Source organism: Orcinus orca, chromosome 1, assembly GCF_937001465.1.
Source record: "Orcinus orca chromosome 1, mOrcOrc1.1, whole genome shotgun sequence".
Lineage (NCBI taxonomy): Eukaryota > Metazoa > Chordata > Mammalia > Artiodactyla > Delphinidae > Orcinus > Orcinus orca.
In genome coordinates, this window is record NC_064559.1 from 192,455,722 (window position 1) to 192,469,004 (window position 13,283).

The window sequence follows — 13,283 nt, forward strand, 5'->3', positions numbered from 1 at the left end:
AGATTCAGAAAAGTGAAGTGACTGGTTTAAAATCACATCGCTAATTAAGGCGTGAAATTGGACCTTGAGCCCATGTTTTTCCAGCACCAAAAACCCCAAAAGAAAACAATCCTGTGTGCCCAACCATTAGGCCATCCTGCCTCATAGCCTATCTGCAAAAGCAGGGGGAGCCAACATGTTTCATTTCCTGGATAACAGGAAACCTGGTGAGATGAGAAGTTTTCCCAGAGTCTCATAATGGACTGGATACTAAGCCAGGCATTGGTGGGCCTGGCCCCAGACCTCAAACTTGCCCCAGCAGAGCGAACTGGGTGCTCTGAGACCTCGGGGTGGCCCAGACCTTCCTCCCTGAACTGGAATGTCTCCACAGAGCAACAGAACCATAAACACAAGCGGCCCTTTCAACAGGACACTGGACCTGAGTCATGGAGTATTTATAGATGGGCCTCTTCTCAGCTTTGCCAGGATTTATCAAGTTCACTTGGGGTTCGAAGGGTGACAACCTGTTTGTTATCCAAGGTGTCATAGCAGGCTGTTGAGACATCCTCTAAGAACAAGGCCTGGAGTCCTGCCCATGTTTAGACTTGACCTGACCCCTCCACAGCAGACTGAGGCAACGATCCCTACCCCAGCTGTGCCACCTTCTCCCAAATAACCCCTGCGCCCGCCCCAGCACAACCACACACACACGTGCACGTGCGCGCGCATGCACACGCACACACAGTGAACTCATGGTCTCAAATTAAAAATGGGACAGGAATGCTGCTTCTCTCAGGAAGACCTCTTGGAGTGATCTGGGAAGTTTAAAAACCTTCCCTAGCCCCACTGCTCCTAGGGAGTGAACCTTCTCATTGGTCAGATGTCATAATAACATTGACTGAGGACCTTCTCTGTACCAGATATCATGCTAAGAGTTTTAATATTACCTTTTTTAATCCTCAAATAATTTAATAAGTTGGATATTAATTTAATATCATCTTTATAGATGAGGGAACTGAGGCTCAGAGAGGTAAAGTAACTTGCCCAAGACCACACAGCCAGTAAGTAGCAGGGCCAGGCTCAAAATCTAGGTCTTCCTTGGTTCCAGTCCAAGCTATGGGTGACCTTGGGCAAGTTACCTCCCTTCTGAGCCTCAGTTTCTTTATCTGTAAATTGGAGGCACTAAATACCTACTTCTTACAGTTGTAAGGACTGAATAAAAGTGGTACATAGTAGGCTCTCAACCGCTTATGACTACCCCCACCTTGTACCCAACAATGAGAAAATTAGCTTGTCTTAAGCTGTTTACGACCATCAGCCAGGTCACATCTGGCTCAAACTTTAGGGACTTGAATCCAGGACCCAGGCTATTCTCGTCCCCATGGCCCAACACTTTGTTTCTTTCTGAGAGCCTGAGTGACTCAGAACCCAGGGCTGGGGCAGGGGCAGCAGAAGAGGAAGTGAGGGGGTGGAGAGGGAGTTGGGGGGTTGGGGGTGGCTGTGTGCAGAGGTGAAGTGGACTGACTAGGCTCTCCCTCCTGGGATCTATGTTGGATGGTACTAACCTCGGGGCTGCCAGCAGAGGTATCAGTGCTGAGTTAACAGAGTGGCCCCTGGGGCCAGATTTAGTGGTTGAGCCCTGACCTCAGAGGGGTGGCATGGCTGCAGACACTGGGCAGAACCTACTTTTGTGGTTCCTGGTAAGCTGGGGCTCCCAAGGCTCTGAGCTCTGCAAAGAACTACAGGGTGGGTTTTTGAGTCTTTGCCAAGGGCAGCCAGCTCCTCCCTGCTGCCCTCCTTCCCCCGTCTAGTGCAGAGCCCCTTCTTGAGGTTCAGACTGATTTGGGTTCAAGGCCCAGCTGTTCTATTTACTACCTGTGTGACCTTGGGCAAGATACTTAACCTTGGCATCCTGATCTAGAAATGAAGACAGTCATACATATCTCACAGGGCTGTGTTGATTAAGTGGAATCCCCGGGTAGGGCTGTGACCCCTTCCATTTCCCCCCTTTCCTACCACCACTGGGGCCCATGTGGGCAGAGCTAGTTCTCCTGCCCTCCTTCTGCCCAGAGGGGCCTTAAAATGCACTCCTCAGGCCTTGACCTGGTTGTTCTGGGGTCTCACAGTGCTTCCAGAAACCCTGATCCTAAGTCCCCTCTGGCCTCCTGACCAGGGCTGAGCTCCGACAGAGGGGGAGCCCAGCTCACTCAGCTGTAGCTCAGATTTCCTGCTGGACCCCGTTAGAGGCCTCAGTAAGGAGCCCCAGCTCCTTGAGTTTTAATCCATAGGAACAGCAACTTTTTAACAGTAGGGATTTCTGTTCAGCCATTTTCTATGCCTGTACAACATTTTTGATATATAAGTTTATTTACGCATACATACATATTATTTTTAATAGAAAAAATCAGATTACATATATTTAGCATGTATTTTTCTGTTTGTGCCTAATAATATATCACTGACATCTTTTCATATTGGTATTCCATATAGAAAGGTCAATGTCATTTTTTTAATTGGATGAATATTTACGTATATATGTATTTTTATTCCATAGACAGTTGGAATGCTTATTGGGGTATGCTTTTGCTTTATTTTTTAGGAAACTTTTTCTTTAAGTAAATATACATTCTGAAAAGGGCACAATCCGTAAGTGTACAGTTCAAGGCATTTTCATAAAATAGTGTACCTGCGTAACCTACACTCAGGTCAGAGACAAGATCACTACCAGTATTCCTGGAGCCTGGTTTCTGTCCCCTTCCAGCCCCCCCACTGAGGATAACACTATCTTGACTTTTTTTTTTAAATTTAATTTATTTATTTTTGGCTGTGTTGGGTTTTCGTTGCTGCGTGCAGACTTTCTCTAGTTGCAGTGAGCAGGGGCTACCCTTCGTCGCGGTGCGAGGGCTTCTCATTGCGGTGGCTTCTCTTGTTGCAGAGCATGGGCTATAGGTGTGCGGGCTTCAGTAGTTGTGGTGCATGGGCTCAGTAGTTGTGGCTCATGGGCTCTAGAGCACAGGCTCAGTAATTGTGGCACATGGGCTTAGTTGCTCCGCGGCATGTGTGATTTTCCCGGGCCAGGTCTCGAACCCGTGTCCCCTGCGTTGGCAGGCGGATCCTTAACCACTGCACCACCAAGGAAGCCCCTATCCTGACTTTTAAAAGCTGAGATTAGTTTGGGCTGTTTTGAACCTTGTGAAGATGGAATCAGACAGTATGTATTCTTTTGTTCACCATTCTTAATGAGATTCATCTATGTCTTTACATGTGGTAATATTTGTTCATTCTCATTGCTGTATACTATTCACTATGCGACCACACAGCCATTTATTTGTTCTGTTGGTGGACATTGGGGTTGTTTCCAAGGTTTTGCTACTACAAACAATACTGCAGAAAACAACTTTGTATGTAAATAGATCTATAGATCTGAATATCTATCTATACCTATCTAGCTAACTATGTATATCTTTCTGTCATCATCTTTCTAGTTTTTTGATAAAATAGATTCCTCAGAATACAACTGCTGAGTCACATGTATAAATATATCACATTTTGATTTTGTCAAATTGCACCCCCTCCGCCAAGGTCAAGAGTAGTGGCAGGGTCCATTGCTCTACACCTTCACCAACCCTGGATACTATTAATCTTTAATTTTTGTCAACCTGATAGAGGAAAAATCAGGTTTTATTGTGGTTTTAATGAGATTTTTAAAATTAGTGAGGACCAGTGCCTTGTTTTGTTTGGTTTTGGTTTTGGGGAAGGGGCATTGGCATTTATTCTTTTGTAAGTTGCCTTTTTATAGCCTTTGCTTGTTTTTAGAACGTTAATATATTATGGCTATTGACACGTGGGTTTCTTCTGTTTTCTCCCAACCGTCACTTGTCTCTTAATCTTTGTTTATGGAGCAACTGCAGGTTTAAATATAGTTTGTTTTCTGCCTGCTTACTGTTTACGACCTGGATCATCTGAGGGTGTGTGTGGCAAACCCAGGTTCAAGCTGGTGGGGGTGGAGAGCAGCAGGCTGGGTGGGTGGGGAGCTGGCCCCCAAGACTCTCTGGGGTACAAGCACCAGAACGTCAGTGTCAGCACTGAGCCCTGGGCCTTGAGTTTGCCGTGAGCTTCCTCCAGCCCCTTTCTGGGCCTTCCCAGTGCCGCCCTGGCCTCTCTATCAGTGAAGAGAATCTCTCGCATAGCCCAGGGGCCAGGTGGGGGTCAGGGTGGGCAGTAGAGGGAGAGAAATTTTAAAAACAAGGGCTAAGCAGCCCCAGCCCTCTGAGTTCAAATCCTGAACTCTGTGAGTTCAAGTCCTATCTTGGTCTGCTCGAGGTGCCATGACAAAATACCACAGGCTGGGGGGCTTAAAACAGTAGAAATTTATATCTCACAGTTCTGGAGGCTGGGAAGTCCAAGATCAAGGTGCTGGCAAGGGAGGTTTCATTCCGAGGCCTCTTTCCTTGGCTTGTAGATGGCTGCCACCTTGCTGTGTGCTCACCTGGCCCTTCCTCATGTGTGTGCATGAAGGGGGAGGGGAAACAGGCTCTCCTGTCTCTGAGGGCACTAGTCCCATTGGACTAGGACCCCAACTCATGACCTTATCTAACCCTAATTACCTTCCAAAGGCCTCATCTCCAAATACCATCACATTGGGGGTTAGAGCTTCAACATATGAATTTCAGGGAGACACAAACATTAAGTTCATAGCAATTGCCCCAGACTATTTCCTAGATGTGTAACCTTAGGCCTAATCGCTCTGTGACTCAATTTCCTTATCTGTAAAATGGGGATGATAACAGTATCGACCTCATGAATTAATAGATTAATTAATAGCTATAAAACACTTAGAACAGACTGTGATAACCAGCCTCCAAGATGGTCCTCGATGATTCTTGCCTCCTGGTACTCATATCCTTGTGTGGTCCCCCCACCACTGTGCTGGGTTGATCTGTGTGACCAATAGAATACAGCGGAAATGATAGTGTGAGATGTGTGAATCTAGGTCATCAAAGACATTGCTACTTTTTATGGACCCTCCCGAGTTGGTCCCCAACATGGGTCCTTCTGTCTGGTGTTGTTCAAGCCAATAGAATGAGACTGAGTTCAGTTCGGAAGCAATGGAAAGCTTTACTCTTTTTTTTTTTTTAAATAAATTTATTTATTTAATTTATTTATTTTTGGCTGCATTGGGTCTTCATTGCTGCACGCGGGCTTTCTCTAGTTGTGGTGAGCGGGGGCTAGTCTTCGTTGCAGTGCGCAGGCTTGTCATTGCGGTGGCTTCTCTTGTTGCCGAGCACGGGCTCGCGCAGGCTCAGTAGTTGTGATGCACAGGCTTTGTTGCTCTGCAGCATGTGGGATCTTCCCGGACCAGGGCTCGAACCCGTGCCCCTTGCATTGGCAGGTGGATTCTCAACCACTGCGCCACCAGGGAAGCTCAAGCTTTACATTTTGATCAAAGAATGGAGAGGTGCGAGCTCCCGCAAAGGCTGTAGGCTGGGCTGCTCTATAGGGTTCTTGTCAGCAGGGGTCGGGGTGGAGTTCTTGTGGTCCGGGGCAGCTGTGCTGCTCAGGCTTCAGATCGCAGTGCCGGGCACAGTGTCTCTGCACACAGCCTGCCGCCACCATCTTGAATTGTGGTGTCGTGCGCAGCACTTCTGCACATGGCCCTGCAGAGCTGATGTGTCAGCACAGCCATTTCCCACTAGGAACTCTGGTCTGAAATGTCGAGTGCAAGGCCTCTGCACGTGGCACCCTGTGAGCAAGTGAAACTACACTAAGCACAAAGGAAAAAACCAGACTTTTATTACCCAGATTCTACTTTTATTCCGAAGGAAATGTTCATGGGCTTTGCTGGTAACAAATCCCTCCTCTGTCTTCTGTCCTGCTCTTCTTTCTTGAGGGGCGCTGAGGGGCAAAGAGGTTCGTCTTCTGCAACTGCTTCCCGCTGAGTTTGGGCGTCATCATAACCCTGGGAGAGGAGCAGAATTTCTCCTCAGCTGCCTTTAGATTGTCACCAGGGCTTAGCCCGGCTGTTCATGTCCCTGAGCGACCACCATTGGAAGTTTTATAGATTCTGACCTTTTGGAGACAAAGGACACCAGACAATTTGAGATGCATGGTTCAAGTATCAGCAAGAGGACAAAGGTTATTATTAAGGGGCCCAGGAAAGGTAGAAACCAAGTGACACTAGGGAGGGCCTGTTTCACCCGCTGCATATTTGTTGGGCCAGATGAGGCTGCCTGGCCTGTCTGCCAAGTTGCTTTTTCTAGTAGCCTGTGTGCACTTTCTTCAATCAGGCCACTTGCATTAACATGAAAGCAACTTGACCTATTGGCCAGTGCACAGACCCCTCCCTGGTCAGCTAACAGATAATCTAGGGCAATTCGGTTATCTAGGACCATAACAGCCAGTGAGCCAACAGATTTTTGTATGGGGTTTAAGGGTTTGTCCTGCTTCACATGTCAAATTTTTTCTAATAAGTTGAAGTCGAGTCCAGTCTTGTTGGCCACTGTTGTACTGTGGCTGTTATGTTTGTTTTTTTTTTTTGCGGTGTGTGGGTCTCTCACTGTTGTGGCCTCTCCTGTTGCAGAGCACAGGCTCCGGACGCGCAGGCTCAGCGTCCATGACTCACGGGCCCAGCCGCTCCGCGGCACATGGGATTTTCCCGGACCGGGACATGAACCCGTGTCTCCTGCATCAGCAGGTGGACTCTCAACCACTGCGCCACCAGGGAAGCCCTGCTTCTGTTTTTTTATGTTTTGTTTTTTTGGCCACGAGGCATGTGGGATCTTAGCTCCTCGATCAGGGATTGAACCCACCCCCCCCCCCTGCATTGGAACGCAAAGTCTTAACCACCAGACCGCCAGGGAAGTCCCCCGACTGTAAACTTAATTAAAGTTTGGATCTGGTCCCACAGTTCTTAGGGTGACATACCCCCTCTAAGCATTGAGATGCCCAGCCCCACGTTGAGTTGGGGGGCTTACCCAAGAACATGTATCCTTTTCGTAAGTGCACCAGCCCTGTGTCATTGGTTTGGATCTTTGAAGGGTCAGTGCTCTGGTTTTTCATCCATGTAAGTATATCCAGGGTCCTATTAGGGCACCCAGGTACCAAACTCGACAGTTTTCCCTCGTTGGACTGCCTGAGTCACGTAATTGTTGGTGCTATTGACCCCTAAGTGTCACAGCTGGGACCAGCTGCGACTTCAACTTGTTAACAGTTTACCGCCTGCTGGGAAGAGGGTGCTATTTAATGCTTCCTCCTTGGTTATTGGGGTTCCTCTTAAATATGTCTGACGGTCCTTTCCTGTTTCAGGTTGGGCGTGACAGATCCAACAATCAGTGAAGTTCCATCCTTCCTGAATATCTCTGATCATGTTATAGAAGAAAGTTTTTTGCCATGGAGCGACAGTGGGGAGGACGTTTTAATTCCCAAAATGGGAAGTATAAATTGGAAGTATAGGGCCCTCATTTTGCAAGCACTGGGGTAAATGTGTCTGCGGAGGGAGGGGCAAAGAAGACTCAGCGCGATGGCAGCAATCACCAGGGTATCTTGTGTGCTGCCGCTTTTCCAGGTTTTTAGGTTCACCCAGTCTCCTGGCTGGAAGGAGTGTAGGGCCAGGTCAGTAGATGCAGGAAGCACCTGGTTACCTTATTCGTTGACAACTTTCATGGTTTCTCCTACCTGGAGGGCATACTTGAGTTGTTCCATTTCATGGGGGCTAAGGTGTCCCTTCTCTCGGGCTAGGGAATGGGTCTACCAGACATGAATTCAAATGCACTTAACTTTAAACTTATCTCTTGGAGCAAACTGAATGCAGAGCAGGGCGATCAATAGAAACTTAACCCAATTTTCTTAGGTTTCCTGACATAGCTTGACTAGGGCCCATTTCAAGCTTTGACTGGATCTCTCTACTTTCCCTAGTGATTAGGGCCTCCAGGCTGAGTGCAAGGTCCATTTTATGCCCAAGTCACCCATTATCCCCTTCATCACTTGAGGCGCGAATGCTGGACCATTATTGTTTTGTCCAGGGACGTTTGTCCTCAGCCATTAACATTATCATCTTGTGCCCTTTGTCTAAGGGAATACCAGTCTCCAATTTGCCTCCCATTAGGTGGATAGTAGCCCATGATTTGTGTAAAATATCTCTTCCTAGCAAGGGTATAGGGCATTTGGGGACATACAGGAAAGAATGGTGGGTGAGCATGTGTTCATCCAATTTACATTCTAATGGCTTTATGAATGCCCATTCTTGGGGCTTCCCTGAACCATTTTACATTTTACCCCCATCATTTTACAAGTCTTGTGACCAGTTTTGCCTGATCTGGGGTTCAGAACCGAGTTAAGTGTCAACTAAGACTTCAATAGGCTTTCCCTGCTATGTGCAGTGTCAGCGGGGCTCCTCGGGGGTCAATTGGAACGCCAGCTTAGGAGCCCCCTGGCCTGTCTTTCTTCATCTATTTGGACCATCTGCCTTTGAGGGTAGTGGCCAGAATCTGCCATTTCTGCCCCCTATCAGGGGTGGCAAGGACATTCTCTCTTCCAGGGTCCCTCTTTTTTACATATGGCGTGCCGATTGGGTCCTAGTTTCCTTGGCTTGAGATAGCCCCCTTGGTAGGGGCCAGGGGTCACTTACTGGAGTTGAGAGTTTCTGTGGGCAGTTAGTCCAGATTCCTGTACTGACCAGTTGACATTGGAGGGTAATAACCAGTAGGTGGGCTTGACTCTGGGCCTTTTTATCCTCTGACTTTTCTTCCTCTATAGCTCTGCTATCTTTGGCGAGTGGTTCATAGGGCTCCCCAGCCCACTTCAGAGAAAATAGCACTGACCAGAAGAGGCCAAGTTACCGCTCACGTACCTACTTTGGGATCCTTTTGCACTCAGGTGTCCCTGGAGCCTTTTCCTGAACTTGGATTGAGTGTCCTTGTTCCATTTTGTCAGGCATCCTCATTACCTGGGCCTTTTCCCAGTCTCACCTCTTGGCTCACAGGGCTGGCCACTTTCCTTTACCAAACTGAAATGACTATGGACAATGCTACTGTTGACCCCTGGAGGCCGACGAGGAGAACAAAAAGCCCTGGTGCGGCCACACTGCCTTGTACAGGGGCCAAGAGGAGCACTACTGGCGAGACAGTGGGAAGACTGCTGTAGCTCCCCCTGGTCCACAGGTCCCCAACATTCCCCGGGTGTCTGGTATGGAGAAAAAACCAGTCAGAGGCAGTGGGCAGACATGCATGAGTTTCAGTCTCCAATCCCCAGTGATGCCACAGTGTGATCCCCTCAAGGGGGCACAGTCCAGATGACTCAGTGCTGTGCTGTGTGTGCAGCACACCCGGTATCAGTGTGCTGGGCAGAGTTAAACCGAATTTGACTGAAGCCTTCTGCAGTTCTACCCTGTCAGAGTGAACTCAAAGATCAGAGTCAATCATTCTCAGGTGAACCTCCCAAAGCCTCCGCCATCCTCTTGCTGGAGCCAGGGCAAGTTCAGAGCCTTGTGGATAGGTGCAGGTTAAAAGGGCATGGAGTGCCCCATCCTGGATGCCAAAATTTTGTTACTGACCCTCCCAAGTTGGTCCCTAACAAAGTTCGTTCAGCCCCAATGTAGTTCAAGCCAATAGAACGAGACCGAGTTCTAAGACTGAGTTTGTTTCAGAAGCAAATGAAAGCTTTATTCTTTAATCGAGGAATAGAGAGGTGTGAGCTCATGTTCTAGAGCACACGCTCTCCTCAAAAGGCCATTAGCAGGGCTGCTTTACAGGGTTCTTGTCCGCAGGGAGTAGGGGCAGAGCTCTTGTGGAAGAGGTGCAGCTGTGCTGCTCACAGGTCCAGATCACAGTGCTGGGCGCAGCACCCCTGCACATGGCCCACCACTACCATCTTGAATTGCAGTGTCGTGTGCAGTGCCTCGAGCCCATCGAGCTGAAGTGTTGAGCGCAGCCATTTTGCACTAGGAGCTTTGGTCTGAAGTGCCAGGTGCAAGGCCTCTGCATGCGGTGCCGTATGAGCAAGTGAAACTAGACTAAACACAAAGGGGGAAGAAAAAGGTCAGACACTATTTTATTACCCAGATTCAATTTGTATTTCCTGGGAATTGTTAATGGGCTTTGCTGGGGACAACTTCTGTCTTGCTCTTTTAGGTCAATCTCTCTGCGGGGGAAGCCAGACACCATGCTACGAGGATGCTCAAGCAGCCCTGGGGAGAGATACAATTGCTGGGGAGCTGACACCTCCCACAAACTTGCCAACCGTGTGAATAAGCCATCTTGGAAGTGGATCCTCCAGCTCCAGTCAAGCCTTAAGATAAACTGAACTGTACCCCCAGCCAACATCTTCACTACAACCTCATTAGAGACAATGAGCTGGAACCACATGACGATAGTACTGACCTCATAAGTTAATAAAGAGCTGCTCTGGAATTCCTGACCCACAGAAACTGTATGAGATAATAAATGTTTATTATTGTTTTAAGTTGCTAAGTTTTGTGAAAATAAGTTGTGCAGCAACAGGTAACACACAGACCATGCATGGGGTCATCTGTAGTAACTGTTCAGTGAGTGCCAACCAGTATCAGTCTCCTGACAGAAAATATTGGCAACAACGTTTGCTGAGTGTCTGTCGCTTGCCAGATATGTGCCATGTGCCTGGGCAAATTGAGTCCCTCCTCTGCACCATGAATTTTCAGCAAGGGGTAGAGTGTTGGCAGCAGTCACCCAGAACCCTAGACTTTCCAGGCTGGAAAGACCCAGAGATATCTTTACTCTACCTAGCTCTCATTTTACAGATGAGAAAACTGAGGCACAGAGGTTAAATAATCCGCTCAGAGTAACAGAACTGAAACGTAGAGGAGCCTAAACTTGAACCCAGATCCATTAGTGCCTGGCAGCCTCTTCCTTGTTGCTCTGTACTCTCGGGGCCTTATAGTAAGGGTTTATTGCATCTCATTGTTTATAAAGCACTTTTGATACTTTAGTTCAGGATCATTTATGTAGAGCCCCCTCCAGACCTTATTCGCAACTCATGTTCCCTGTCGCTGGGGCAGTCCCTTTCTCTAAATGCCATCCACTCCCCAGAGCCCTTGTAGCTGCCCCCAGTGGTCATCTGGATCTGGGCATAGGGGGAAGAGGCCTATAGGGCTTCCAGCCCTGAGTGGTGAGATCCTGAGATGCTCTGCTGCCCTTCCAGGCCCAGTGGGCTTTGCCCTGGCACCCGGGGCACTGCATCATGAGCTAGACCCCATGGACCTGCCTCTGGCAACTGCTCTGGCTTTAGTCTTTGTATCCAGTGACCTATCTGTTTGATCCTGTGATTTGGGATGATTCTTCAGTGAGGATGACATCAAAGCATGTGACAGGGATCTCAAACCATAAGAAAAACAGTGCCCATCCCACACCCTTTCTGAGGGTACTCCAGGAACGAAGGAGGCTCAAGGGGAAATCCAGAGGAACAGGCGGGGCAGGCCCAGCCCTCCAGGGAAGGTCATGGGGGCTGCAGAGAGAACAGCACACACCACACCCATGGAAAGGATCTGCTCTATGACGCACCAAGAAAACATCTAAGCAAGCCGGAGCTATGTGGAAATGAAAGGGGAGTTGCAGGGTTGTTCCTTCCCAGCATCACTGCCCCCAGGCCTTCCATCCTGGGAAGAGTTCCTCTGAGAACCGTGCCACTGGGGAGGGGCAAAGACCTTCAGGGATCATCTCTTATGCTCGCTCCACTTGGCAGATGAAGACACTGGAGGTGGGTGTGGCTTACTGGGCATCACATTGCTTGTCTCTGACAAAGCTGGACATGGAGCCCAGGTGTCTGGGCCCCAGGCCAGGGTTCTCTGCCCCAACCAAGAGGCCTCAAAATCTCAGGTTTCTGAAAAGTCCCCTCTCTAGTGACAATCAAAAGAGCACAGACTTTGGGGTTAAATTGGCCTATTCCAGATCTGCCAACACTAGCTATGGGATTTGGGGCAACTCCATATGCCAAGCTGTGCCTCAGTTTCCTCATCTGTAAAATGGGGATAAGAATGACCTACTCATGGTTGTGACTAGGACTGAATGAAATAGTGTCGTGGAGCTCTGAGTAGATGCCCAGCCCCTTGGGAGAACTGAATCAGTCAAAAATAGTGTTAGTATTGCTATCACCTTCCATCTTTACCTTCTCCTTGTCAGGCCCAAACCATTCTCCCTGCTGCTTTGCCTGATGGCTACTCAGCTGGGACCCCCCTCTGGTGCTAAATCTCCTCCTACTAGTAACAGACTTTGGGGGCAGTCCCAAATGAGAAGTCTGTCTCTTAGCTGGGTGACTTTCCATAAATCACTTAACCTCTCTGAACTTCAGTTCCTGATATGTCAAAAAGAGAATCATAATAGCCATGATCATTCTCGGACAAATCAGTGGCATAAAGAATGGTAGGGAAGGGGATTGTTATAGATTAAAAGAGATTAATGAGAAAAAAAACAACAAAATGCTACGTGTAAGACCTTATTTGGATCTGATTTGACAAATTAACTAAAAAGACACTTGAGGGCTTCCCTCGTGGCCCAGTGGTTAAGAATCTGCCGGCCAGTGCAGGGGACACAGGTTTGAGCCCTCGTCCGGGAAGATCCCAAATGCCGCGGAGCAACTAAGCCCGTGCGCCACAACTATTGAGCCTGCTCTCTAGAAACTGTGAGCCACAACTACTGAGCCCGCGTACTACAACTGCTGAAGCCTGTGAGCCTAGAGCCCGTGCTCCGCAACAAGACACTGCAATAAGAAGGCCACACACTGCAACGAAGAGTAGCCTCCGCTCGCTGCAACTAGAGAAAGCCCGTGTGCAGCAGCGAAGACCCAATGCAGCCAAAAATAAATAAAATTTATTTTAAAGAAAGACATTCGAGACAATCAGCAGCCTCTGAGAATGGTCTGGGATTTAGATAATATTAAGACGTTTTTGTTATTTTTGCTATGATAATGGCATGTGATTATGTAAAAAAAATCCTTATCAGTTAGAAATGCTTACCAAAGTACTTATGGATGAAATGACTCGATGACTAAGATTGGCTTTAAAATATTCTAGAAAATAGAAGTTTGTTGGGGTATAGATGAAGTAAGACTGGGGACATGTTGAAAAGAATTGAATCTGGGTTTGATCCCATGAGTTCATTATAGCATTCTCTCTACTTTTCTGTGTTTGGGATTCTCATTAATAAACAGTAAAAATGAAGATGCATGGAGACTGGCAAAGAGCGAAGCAGTAAAATGTGGTCGTTAAGCGCTCTGGGCTCAGATGCGCCACTGATAGTCCACATTTGTCTTCGTCTGTCAGTCCATAGCTTCACAGC

General features: G+C 48.1%; 1 long non-coding RNA gene across 1 annotated transcript; it reads left to right on the top strand.

Moving 5' to 3' along the window:
- The first annotated feature begins 5,279 nt into the window (after positions 1-5,279).
- Positions 5,280-10,433, top strand: LOC125962743 (uncharacterized). The gene is made up of 2 exons (XR_007474413.1): positions 5,280-10,013; positions 10,107-10,433. It is a non-coding gene; the product is annotated as an uncharacterized LOC125962743 (long non-coding RNA).
- Positions 10,434-13,283: the final 2,850 nt, after the last annotated feature.